This window comes from Hyperolius riggenbachi, chromosome 12, assembly GCF_040937935.1.
Source record: "Hyperolius riggenbachi isolate aHypRig1 chromosome 12, aHypRig1.pri, whole genome shotgun sequence".
NCBI classification, from domain to species: Eukaryota; Metazoa; Chordata; class Amphibia; order Anura; family Hyperoliidae; genus Hyperolius; species Hyperolius riggenbachi.
In genome coordinates this window covers 79,364,420-79,377,484 of record NC_090657.1, presented here as the reverse complement: position 1 = coordinate 79,377,484, position 13,065 = coordinate 79,364,420, and positions in this window count along the sequence as shown.

Genomic DNA, 13,065 nt, shown 5'->3' with positions numbered 1-13,065 from the left:
AGATCGGCTTAGGTCGGGGCAGAGAGAAGCAGCGGGGGTCAGGGCAGAGAGAGGCAGCGGGGGTCTGGGCAGAGAGAGGCAGCTGGGGTCAGGGCAGAGAGACAGCTGGGGTCAGGGCAGAGAGAGGCAGCTGGGGTCAGGGCAGAGAGACAGCTGGGGTCAGGGCAGAGAGAGGCAGCTGGGGTCAGGGCAGAGAGAGGCAGCTGGGGTCAGGGCAGAGAGAGGCAGCTGGAGTCAGGGCAGAGAGAGGCAGCGGGGGTCTGGGCTGAGAGAGGCAGCGGGGGTCTGGGCTGAGAGAGGCAGCGGGGGTCTGGGCTGAGAGAGGCAGTGGGGGTCTGGGCTGAGAGAGGCAGCGGGGGTCTGGGCAGAGAGAGGCAGCGGGGGTCTGGGCAGAGAGAGGCAGCGGGGGTCTGGGCAGAGAGAGGCAGCGGGGGTCTGGGCAGAGAGAGGCAGCGGGGGTCTGGGCAGAGAGAGGCAGCTGGGGTCAGGGCAGAGAGAGGCAGCTGGGGTCAGGGCAGAGAGAGGCAGCGGGGGTCAGGGCAGAGAGAGGCAGCTGGGGTCAGGGCAGAGAGAGGCAGCGGGGGTCTGGGCTGAGAGAGGCAGCGGGGCACTGGAGGGCAAAGGCATCAGGGGTGGATGTGTGCAGAGACATACATTACCTTGTCCTGGGCAGCCGATCGCTCCTTCCCTCCGCTCCTGCACTTCTTCCATTTGTTTGCTGTAGTCCTGCAGCCGGCCAATCACCATGCGGAGACTGAAGCTATATGGTGATTGGCCGGCTGCAGGACTACAGCAAACACATGGAAGCAGTGCAGGAGCGGAAGGAAGGAGCGATCGGCTGCCCAGGACAAGGTAATGTATGTCTCTGCACACATCCACCCCTGATGCCTTTGCCCTCCAGTGCCCCGCTGCCTCTCTCTGCCCCGACCTAACCCGACCCCCGCTGCCTCTCTCAGCCCAGACCCCCGCTGCCTCTCTCAGCCCAGACCCCCGCTGCCTCTCTCAGCCCAGACCCCCGCTGCCTCTCTCAGCCCAGACCCCCGCTGCCTCTCTCAGCCCAGACCCCCGCTGCCTCTCTCAGCCCAGACCCCCGCTGCCTCTCTCTGCCCTGACCCCCGCTGCCTCTCTCTGCCCCGAGCCCCGCTGCCTCTCTCCTCCCTCTGCATTTGTGAACACTTATAACGCTATTTAGCGTTATAAGTGTAAGGTCCACTGCCTGCGCCATTTTTTAACACTTATAACGCTAAATAGCGTTATATAATGTAAGTGTATGAGGCGCCCTTTTCATTCCCCTGGCGCTGTGCGCCATTTTTAATTGTCACGCCTGAGACAGGCAAAAAGGCCTCTGGAAATTTGGTCGCATCATGACTGTCAAATGATGGAGCCCAAATTACTAGAAAAACAACGTAATTTGGTGCCAGCAATAGTTGGAAGCTGACTTTTGTCTTTCCCCTTGAGTCCACGGTGGCCTGGAGGGGGAATAGTAATGAATGCCACCGGGACTTTTGCAGGAACAGGGTGAGCGACTTTGTCGTGTGCTCAAATTTCCTGGCGTCATAATTACATAAATGCACAGTACCAGCCCGCATGGCCTATGAAATGTAGGCTCTGCAGGAGAGGGGCAAGAATTCATCCTTTCTCTTGCAAAGCCCCTTTTTCCATGTCGGGGACAAACGCTTCAATCCCACCTCGTGCATGGATGGGAAGGTAGACATAACAACCCCATACATGTGGTGGTAGGTCCTGGGAAGGGGGCTTAGTGGAATTTGCGAGCCACTTATAACAATAATAACAGGACGTCCAGATGTTCATCTCCTCCAAGGTAAATTGGTAAAGGAGGTCATTTTTCACACTCTTTCAGAAGTTAAACGTTGAGCTTTATTTGAAATAAAATCTAACAATAAAAAAATTGAAATAATGTAAAAAAATATATTTTTATTCCTCTATAGCCTTTATTTTTATCTGTGCACCTCTATCTTCTGATCTGTAATCTTGTTGCTTCTTCTGTACACAATTCTCTTTTAACATCATCTTCTGTGTACTTTCATCAAATTTTTTCTGTATACTTCTATCTTCTTATAACTTTTCTTTTCTAGTCATGTGTTCTTCTATTCTTCTTTCTTTTAAATCCTTGATTGCTGGGTCACCAGCTACTACCGCTCCCCAATACAGAATAGGGAGCATTCGCAAAAGCATTTTTTAACCTTTCATTGTAGATCCCTATTGGTCCATTGACTGGACTACTGAAAATCCCTTCTTGAGGAGAATCCCTGCTGGTCAAGTCAAACTGAGAGATTCAGTTATGCTGTTTCCTTGAGCTCCCTTTACTTTCCTATTAGCTATACTGGGAACAACAACAAATGCATCTTTAAATTTGCTGCCAGGGTTTCCTATTGTTTTGTGCATTGACCTATGGAATTCCTTAGCAGGAAGAAATCACATTGGTTAGGGTATAAACCAGTAGGAATCCTTGGCTGGAAATTCAAAGATTCTTTTGCAGGGGTTCTTAAAACAGTCTCAATAAGAGAGGAGAGGAGGAAAGGCTAGCACTGCGTCTTAGATTTATTAACATCAAAAATGGTAAACACACTTACAGTCAGTAGTGACAGGTGATGCTGTTAGCAGCTAAGTGGGTGCCAGGACCCTTCGCAGACAACTGTTTCGCGCCGCTGGCGCTTGTTCACTACAAGAGTCACCCTTCCAGTGGCACGAAATGGTCGTCTGCAGAGGGTCCTGGACCTGGCACCCACTTAGCTGCTAACAGCATCACCTGTCACTACTGACTGTTTTTACCATTTTTGATGTTAATAAACCTAATGCTAGGTACACACCATACAATTTTGTGTTATACTGGGTACACACGATGCGTTTTTGTGGTCGATTTTCCATGCAAACGATTTCTGAATCGATTCTGTTATTCTTTTCTTATCTATTTCCATTCACTTCTATGTGAAATCGATCAGAAAAATGATCGAAAATAAGATCGGACATGTTGGAAATGATCTATCGAACCATCTATCCAACACAGAATTGTATGGTGTGTAGCTAGCATTAGATAGATGGTTCAATAGATAATTCTAGAAGGTCAATGTCCTTTCTATGGTGTGGTGTCCAAAACTGACTTCATATTTATCAACATTACATTTCATCTGCCATGTGCCCTTATGGCCATGTTGTCAAGATCCTGTTGTAATAGCAAAACAAATTGTTTTTTTAACCATTTTCAATCCATGTTAATGTCTAGGAGTTGTGGGATTTTCTTTTCTAAATGAAAGTTAAAGCCGGGGACTTTGCCAAGATCGAAGACAATATGGGGCACCAGCAGACACCAGGGGATGTGTTGCAGTAAAAAATGGTTGTGGCCAATTGAGTGTATATAAAAAAGGTAGCAATAAATCATAAATAAGGAGTGTCCCCTAGCCTAAACAACATAAATAGACAGCATACCCCTAAAAAACATAAATAGGCAGAGTGCCCCCTTAAAAAACTAATAGTTACTAGAGACCTTTCCCCAAAATATTTACAGAGTGTCCCTTTAAAAAGACACTAAAAGTTACCCTATCCCCTAAACAGTAGCATGAAGCGTGCCCCCTTACACAAATACGCTTAATATTAAACTTCTACACCCCACCCCCAAGCCACATTAAAAAATAATCAGTTTTCCTTGGGAGACATAAAGAGCTGAAAGCCCCCTTTAGTGTTCAGCAGCTCCCACCTCAGGCAGCCCCCACCTTTCCCGATAGGCACCCATTTCTTATGAAGACAAGGAGACCCTAGGGACAGACAGCGAGTGACATTGCAGCTGTACAGGAGGCGTCCCTATCCATAGTCCTGTGAGGATTTGTTACGTAAGTGCAGAGCTTCTGACTTCTTTCTTTCCCGTGTGTGTTGCCCGTACTAAAGGTTTGACTTGGTTTTGTGATGCAGCTGCTTACAATATCCATACTCGGCGGCCACATCACAAGGTCCAACTAAACCTCTACTACAGGCAGCATGCAACGTGTAGGGAGGATAGAAATCGCCCAGCAGTGAAGTGTTAATTGTCATGTGATTCTCAAACCATGAGATAATCAATATACTGCACATAATGCTGCTTATTGTTGAAGCTGAATTTGGTTCCATGGGCTTGATTTACTAAGACAAATAGCATGCCTTATCCGAGATAACACGCCTTATCAAAGTTAACACGCCATATCAGAGTAGCATAGCGAGCGCTACGAACCCACAGGGGCTCAGGGCAGAACGAGTGGAGCTCTCGTCATTACCAATTAGCAGGCATACGTTTGTAGCGCTTGCTATGCTACTCTGATAAGGCGTGTTAACTTAGATAAGGGGTGTTATCTCGGATAAGGCATGCTATTTGCCTTAGTGAATCAAGCCCCATGTCTGATTTCAATTTTATTTTTCCATACTCTGAAAATGCCGGTTTCATTGGTACAGAGATAGACACTTCAGCCCAAGCCATAACCTGACCACATAAGCTTTTCTGCCTTACTAAGCTGTTCCCATTGGCCAACTGTCACCATTTCCAGACGTGGGAAATTGCATGTAATGCTTTCCAATAGTGATACACGGCTGTTTGGAAATCTGCAATTTTCCTACCGACATTCTCATGTGTTTAAAAAAGTCCCTGCCGCCTCGACATGCCCTATTTAGGTACTTCCAACTTAGGCACGCTGTGGGAGCTCAGATTGGGTTGTCTGATGCAGACTTAACCCCTTCGGGTCTGGAGAAGTTGCTTTTACATAAAAATAGAACCAAACAAATCTCCAAACATTATAATTTTCTACTAACTTCTCATTGTTCCACTAGATTTGACTCTGTGAAGGGGAAGTGGTCCAATATGGTTGATTATATTACGGATGATGACTGGATGGACTTTGTAGATAGCTACCACAAAACACCCATTGCAGCTTATGATAAACTAATAGGATTGAAATGGTTTCACCAAACTTATTTATCCCCAGCTCGTTTAAAAAGGATGGGCCCTCTACATGATGGTCGTTGTTTCAAATGTGGGCAGGATCAGGCTGATTTCTTTTATTGTGTCTGGTCCTGTCCTCAAGTCAATAATTATTGGAAGTCAGTGACCCATTTTCTGAGAGACACTCTGGGCCTTCCAGATGTCCATTCATGTAAGGCCTGCATGCTTGGCATGATACAGGATGTTCCATGTAATCGCTGGAAGAGAGTACTCATTAGAACTTTACTATTCTATTCCAGGAAATCCATTGTCCTTAAGTGGAAAAATAATAATCCTCCTAATCTGACTGACTGGAAGAGATTGGTGAACTTGGCACTTCCTCTTTATAAATTAACTTATCAGTCCTGCAACTAGCCGAATACATTTTCCGAAATCTGGTCACTATAGGTATACTCTATGGACACTGTAATTCCGAATCTTGATATTAATATTTCTGTCCAGGATCTTGTGATTTGATTTATTAAGTATGCATGAAGCCGACATATCATTCCATGATGATGCTCTCTATTGCACTTGATTTGATTACTTACTCATTACTATTCGATAATTGTATGATAATTGCATATATTTTATTTATCTTCTGGAATATGGTCTCACCTTTTTCTGATGTATTTCATGCCTTGGATTGCATTACGTAGGGAAATGTTTTTTGTTACCTTTTGATTTTATGTTTTATGTGTTTAGCTCTTTTTAGAGCTATTTGTTTAAAAAAAAAAAAAAAAAAGTCCCTGCCAACATAGATCAGGTTTGTCCATCTCCCAACCAGGTGCATCATCTCTCACTGTCTATTACTGGGTTCTTGAGGAGGAGACAGACAATTAGAGCACTGTGGTAGGGGTAGGGCATAAGCCCTACATTCTTTTGTCTAACAATGCCACTGGTCAGAGCCATATTACAGCCTCCTGCTTTTTAATGCATAATAGTAATTTTGCATCAAATGGCATTGCACAAAGTTCTATGCATTCCACTTCTGTTTTTTGCAATAACTATATTTGAATACCTGATTGGCTCCTCCAGCACCATTTCCTGTTAAGATTAAAGGGCAGTTGTATTGGAGAGACAGCTGAACAACACGGGCAGTTTGTAGGCCTTAGAGCTCCCAGGGCGAGGATATATTAATTGTTCCCCTCATAGACTTGGAAAGTCCAAGGGGGTAGAGTTGGCACACCGTCGGCATTCAAGGGTGCTTGATAAAGTGGTATAGGCAGTACCACTAGTTAATTGCAGATAGCAAGTATTATCAGCAAACCAGTTTTGTGATTTACAGCACACTCTTTATTGTGCCAGTAGCCACAAAAAGTCCAAAAACTGTTTCAGGGGCCTCAGGGTCCCCCTTTGTCAAGGCATGTGGTTTACCGAGATTACTGTTCTTTGACTTCTTCCTGTGCCCAAATCAACAGCAGACAGAACCTACGTACGTACTTAATGGGGTTGTATAATGCACACAAAAACACATATAAATGTTACATTTTATTGTGTAGTTTGTATTTACCCTTTAGGCTTCTTTCCCACTAAGACGTTGCGTTAGATGACACGTTAAGGTCGCATAAGCAGCTCTTGGTGCGCCTGCTCTGTCGGATTCGCTGTGGAGACCACGTGAGCGGAGCTCTCCGCATCACGTGGTCCCGCCAGCCAATCAGCGGCCGCTCCTGGAAGTAAACACTGCAAGTGCAGTGAATATAAAGTAGCCATATGCCTGTCTATGTAGCGGCCTCTCCCCGCCTCCTCTCCGCCCACAAAAAAAAAAAACCACCCATACTGAGCATGTGCAAACAGTCTAACTTAGAACGCACAGTATACTGCACTTCAAACGAACGTGCAGCGTTGCTGTGTAACGCAACGTGGGCACTGTGAACAGCCCATTGATTTTTCATTGCTGTGCGGTGGGGTGCGTTACAGGCTGCACTAACATGCGCCTGTAACGTCTCACTGTGAAAGCAGCCTTAGTGTACAAGAGCCATAATTACTGTATAACATGAACACCATTCATGACCTGCCATTGATCCAATCATCTAGTCATCGCTATACAGTCAAAGTTTCGCAGATATATTGGTTTTATCCCATGTGCTGTTGCTGTGCAAGCATTATTGTCAAACGTCTCCGCTTCAAGCTGCATGAACTCTTTCATACGGAGCAGGAAAAATTGGTGCACAGCTTCACCAGAACATTATGGCGCCGCTATTTAATTTAACGTGAAACGCTATTTAGCGTTCTGTAATTGGTCATGGCCAGGCCATTGTCGGGCTGAAAGAGAAAATTGTACTGCAAGGAAATCACCTACTGAATATCAAGTTGCGATAGCACAGTGGCAAGGAACTGGGCTATGATACTGTTTTGTGCAGGTTCACAGGTTCCAGTTCGAGTTTTTAATCAATGTTACTTTTTTTAAATTATTATTTATTGACAGAGATCCTTTGTTGACAGAGAACTTTATTAAGTTTTTTGTGCTGTAAATATCTCAACTGTATAATGTAAGCAAAGTTAAGAAGGAAGTGATACTCAAGTGGGAACGCAGAATAAGCATAAGAGACAAGGAGCCAGTGCCTGCAACTGATGAAAAATAGTGTTAGTTTGCAGCCACTGACTCCTTGTCTCTTCCCCTTATTCTGCGTTCCCACTTTATTTCTAACCTTGCTTACGGCACAGCAGTTTCTAGGCTAAATTGCACCCAGGTCGAGGGTGTAAAAATTGCGCCTCCTTCCCCCTCCCCCCCGACCCCGTGGACTCGTAAACCCTTACACTTTAGTGACGGTCACACAGCCACAGGCCACAGGTGGATCTGCCTGCTTACTAGTAACCAGCCGCTCATCCAGGAGGAAGCAGGGACCAGGAAAACAAACAGGCGAAGAGAGCCTGGAAAGCTTACTCCTCCATGGGCGCCGCGCACTGACAGCCTGCAGTACCGCTACAGGACATCAGGTGTCATCATGCGGTGGTGATGTGATGATTACTTGACGTCTGATGCAGGCAGCCCAGAAGTGAAGGAAGGTGATCGCGCTGGTAATCTTTCTTCTTCCATTTGGTTGCACCGCACATTAGCTCCCTAGTGGTTACGTCCTTCGGCCTGCGCCCCCCTTCTTCTACTTGCCGGCTTGTGCTTAGGGCGGCCGCCCTGCTTGCACTGCCCAAGAAACAGCCCTGGCATACGGTATGCATGTGGGATATTTAGAACACAAAATATTTACTTCATAAAAGTATTTTTAAACTTTTATCTTTTATCACTACGTAAATAGCAGTGAATCTCTATCAAATAATGAAAAAAAAATGACCTTAAAGAGGAACGCCAGCCTAAACAAACATACTGTCATTAAGTTACATTAGTTATGTTAATTAAAATAGATAGGTAATATAGTCTCTTACCCACCCTGTTTTAAAAGAACAGGCAAATGTTTGATTTCATGAGGGCAGCCATCTTTTTGGTTGAAAGGAAGTGACAGGGAGCATGAGACACAGTTCCAACTGTCCTGTGTGCTGATCACCCCTCCCAGTTGCTAGGCAATGTGAATAACAACATAGGAAATTCCATCATGCTTTGCACAGCATCAGGGAAAAAAGCCTGGGCAGTTTTCTTTGATGGGTGGAGCTTAGCTAAAAATGCAGCTAAAATGATGCTTTGGTAAGAAAAACAAAGTTCTGATGCTGTGAAACTGTTAAAGAAACACCAAGGCTTTTCAGTTCTGCTGAGTAGATTTTTAGTCCAGAGGTTCACTTTAAGCAGGCTCGAACCTGCAAAATTCACTCCCTAGACGAGTGCTTTGCACAACTGTAGAATTATTGTAGCACAGTGGTAGACAATTCTTAGGTATTCTTACTAGCTAGTATTTTAAATTGCACCATCTAGTGTTTTAAAATTAAACTGCATCCACTTCCGAATGGTAAATATCGTTTTATATCACTACCCCCATGTGCCATTTTTCCCGGCACTACTTTCGGATGTAAGCCTTTCATAATCTGTCTCTGCATCACGGATGTCAGCGACTGGGACTGTTCTGTTGAGTGGTTAGCCATAAGTACTGTATTTCTACCGCTTGGAACTTTGCTTGTGCATTGGCTTGTGCTACTGCTTGGAACTTTATCTGTGCATAGGATTGTGCTTCACTGAGAACTGTTACTAGTGTGGATAAAATGAACCAAGCACCAATTTTAACACTCAGGGCATCTCAATAGCACATTAAATATGCATACCAACAATGTGGCTCATTTGTAAAAAAAAAAACCTTACATTTTACCTCTTCTTTTACATTTAAAAGTTTAGCAGAGGGTTTTATTACCCTTCTTCTGAGGCCTGCCCAACCACAGAAGGTTTAGGCAGATAAGGACATGCCCCTGGATAAGTAATGGGCAGCTAAAAGGAGGGGGGGGGGGGGGCATGGTAGCTCCTGTAGCTATTAGAAACCAGGAAAGGATAAAAGTGCTGCTTGGTTCCCTTTAATGAAGCCATCTCTATCATCTCCCCACTGGCATTCTACAGTTCTTTATGGAATCTTTATCCATTTGATTTCATTTCACAATTGAGTTGGATCTAGAAACTTAGGGGGCAAAGCATTCGACATGCATTCTCCGTCTTTTGATTTTAATGCAACTTTTATCAGTTCTGATCTGTGTGACAATTTTGCATTTGCTTATCTACCTGTAATTATTCTTTGATACTGATAAATGCCTTAAATATTTTTGTTATATATTAAATATTGTCTTTTGTTCAAACGTTTAGTTGGGCTTAAAGGCAAAACACATTCTCCAATTTCCCTATCCCCCTTTACACTAAAGTTTCTCAGATCTCTACGCTTTCCGACTTTTCCTGCTTTCAACCCATCACCTTCAAGAACAGATTGTTCACTTGCTGCCTAATCCAGCCCACTCCGTGACAAGTTCCATTGTAACCAAATAAATCAATGTTACTCAGTTCACCTTTCAGCTGAGGTAATGTTGTGCATGATTAGTGTATGTTAACTAAAATACCCTGGTTAATAAATGAAAATTAGGATTGAAAGATACAGCAGCAATCTGTATAACAATAGTATTAACATTTTAATTTGGCCATTTTGTTCCTTTTATTGTTGCTTATAGCTTTGTTGGATATTATATAAGAACTGGTTTATATATGAATTTGTATATTTCACAAATGTTAAACATAATAGTCTAGAGTCTAGACAGTGTTTTGTTTCATTTTAGTTTACTGGCAACAGTTTATATTTAACACTTGTAATATCATGTGGGGGACACTGCACAGTCATGATTCTTTTTTTACATTCTCTTTGGTGCATGGTATAAGATATTTAAGAAAACATTTTTACAATTGCGGTGTATAACAGAATAAAATAATTTCAGAATAATATTGTGTTTTTAAATAAGTGACTTTGTCCGGTAGAGGGCGCTGTCGTTCTATGTTCTAAGCATTTTAGCAACGCTACATGTTTCTGTTAATGCGAGATGGGGCCAGGCAAGTTCATTCTACTTGTCCTCAGGGATTATGCAATGTCTCATGTCCAGTGAGATATTTGGCATCAGGTTAACTATTTTTTTTTTATTATTATTATTATTATTGAATATAACATTAGAAAACACAATAGTTCTTGTACAAGTCTGGTGGTCATAATGCCGTTGCTAAATAACATTACAGGTAAAGAAAATTCAAAGCCAGTCCTAAATTGTGCCCACCCTTTTCTCACTCAATAAGCTGCTTCCATTGGTCAGCTGACACAATTTCTAGTCATGTGATGTTGCAGACACAGTTAGTGGACACCAGTGTAATGTGTACGTATGTTCCTGACAACTGTAATTTTTGCACAGGGAGAGCCCAAATTAGGGTAAGCTAGGCAATATAGGGGGATATACCAAATATATTCCCCTAATGATTATCACATTTACTCTTTTTGTTGTATAATTCAGGGTCCCAAATTTCTGTCTTTTTAGTGAAAATAAGAACAACCTTCATACATAGGGAGGGAGGCTTGGCATAATTTACAACCCAGGCCTGTATCTCTCTCCATAAACAGCTGGACACTGTTAGTGGACTTCTAACTGAATCACAGTAGGGAATGATACAATACAGATGTCATAACACTTGTTTTAACTATACATTCTATAGGTAATATACAAAAGCGATGTATGGAGCAGTGAGCACTGTTCTGACTACAGTGCTATCTAGGCCTAGTTCAGTCCAACAAGTGATTGATGGTTTCAGCTGTGGCATACTGTAGCAAACAAACCACAACAACCTGATATAATTATAGGTGTGTGCACACTGTGTGCCACGTCATTTGACACAAGCGCACAAAAAACGAGAATTCAGAAATGTTGTGAACATTTAGAAGTACAACATTTAGACCCAGAGGAGTTCTGCCACGTTTAATGCCTGGTGATAAAATGGGGTTTCATCGTCACCCACCAGAAGCCACAAGAAGTCAACGCAATGGAAGCATAAAGAAGCCCGGCGCCCAAAAGATAATGATTATCTGCTTCTGCGGGTGTGCAAATGGGTATCACGTTTTGAGATGATAAAGGGATAACCATGGTAGATTGGCTTTAAAAAGGATTGACCGTCTGTAGAAAACTGTACTACGTCTCCGTGTAAAAATTAAGACATCAAATCATGCCCGAATTTACATCACTGGAGTCTATAGGCACAGATGTCCTGGCACCTTAGATTTCACCCTCCGTGAACCTACAGACCCCAGTTGAACTGCACCGCAAGTGTGCTGGCTGTCCAGCTGTCACTTCTCCCTTACTTCTCTTGCCTGTCAAAAGTAGCTACAGGTGTAGAATTAGGTAGTTAGAGGTACCCTCAGTATTAGCTAGTGGTGCCCCCGACTGAAGGGAGATCTCATCAGTGGAATGCCGAGAGCAGGGTGAGTAACCTCCCATTTATGATCTGCTTGGGACTCTACATAGGGAAGGAGGTACTAGGGGAGGATTGAGCTGCCTTTCCATCATCAGGCGCCTGTAGGCACGTGCCTACAGTGTCTTATGGTAAATCCGTCCCTGCACAAAATCCAACAGTGTCCCCGAGGAAAATGGTCACGTAGGATATTGCTGTCACACAACAATGCTTTGCCACACACCGGCTGAAAACCTGGAGAATAGAGATGGGCCGAACCTCTGATTTTAGGTTCGCGAACTTCCGCAGAAGGTTCGGTTCGCGGAAAAGTTCGCGAACCGCAATAGACTTCAATGAGGAGGCGAACTTTGAAAAATAGAAAAAATTATGCTGGCCACAAAAGTGATGGAAAAGATGTTTCAAGGTGTCTAACACCTGGAGGGGGGCATGGCGGAGTGGGATACATGCCAAAAGTCCCGGGGAAAAATCTGGATGTGATGCAAAGCAGCGTTTTAAGGACAGAAATCACATTGAATGCTAAATTGCAGGCCTAACGTGCTTTAAAACATCTTGCATGTGTATACATCAATCAGGGAGTGTAATTAAAGTACTGCTTCACACTGACACACCAAACTCACTTTGTAACGCACCGCAAATAGCTGTTTGTTGTGTGTTGTGACGGCCGTGCTGGACTACTGCGCAACATGGCGAGATTGCTCTTCCTCCTCAGGTGTCACTGAATGTGCTGCTGAATGCTGGTGGGCTGCTGGCAGTGGTACACACACATTATGAATTAGCAATGCTGTCTAAGCAACACAAGTGTATCACACACACAGGTAGTAGTCACTGAATGTGCTGCTGCTGCTGCTGCTGGCAGTGGGACACACACAGTATGAATTAGCAATGCTGTCTAAACAACACAAGTGTATCACACACACAGGTAGTACTAGTCACTGAATGTGCTGCTGCTGCTGGCAGTGGGACACACAGTATGAATTAGCAATGCTGTCTACCACAAGTGTCAGTTTCAAACACAGAAAAAAAAATTGATCACAGCAGGATGAGCTCTGAAAAGAGCTTTTCTGGGGTGCTATTATAGCAATAAGATTCAGCTAAGCAAGCTAAGAAGGCAAGAGCCTGACTAATCTGTCCCTAGGAGAACAAGTCTGCAGCAGCTGTCCCTATTCTGTCTCTAGCAGGCACACGAGTGAGGCTAATGGCCGCCGGAGCCTGCCTTATATAAGGGGGGGTGGGGCTCCAGGGC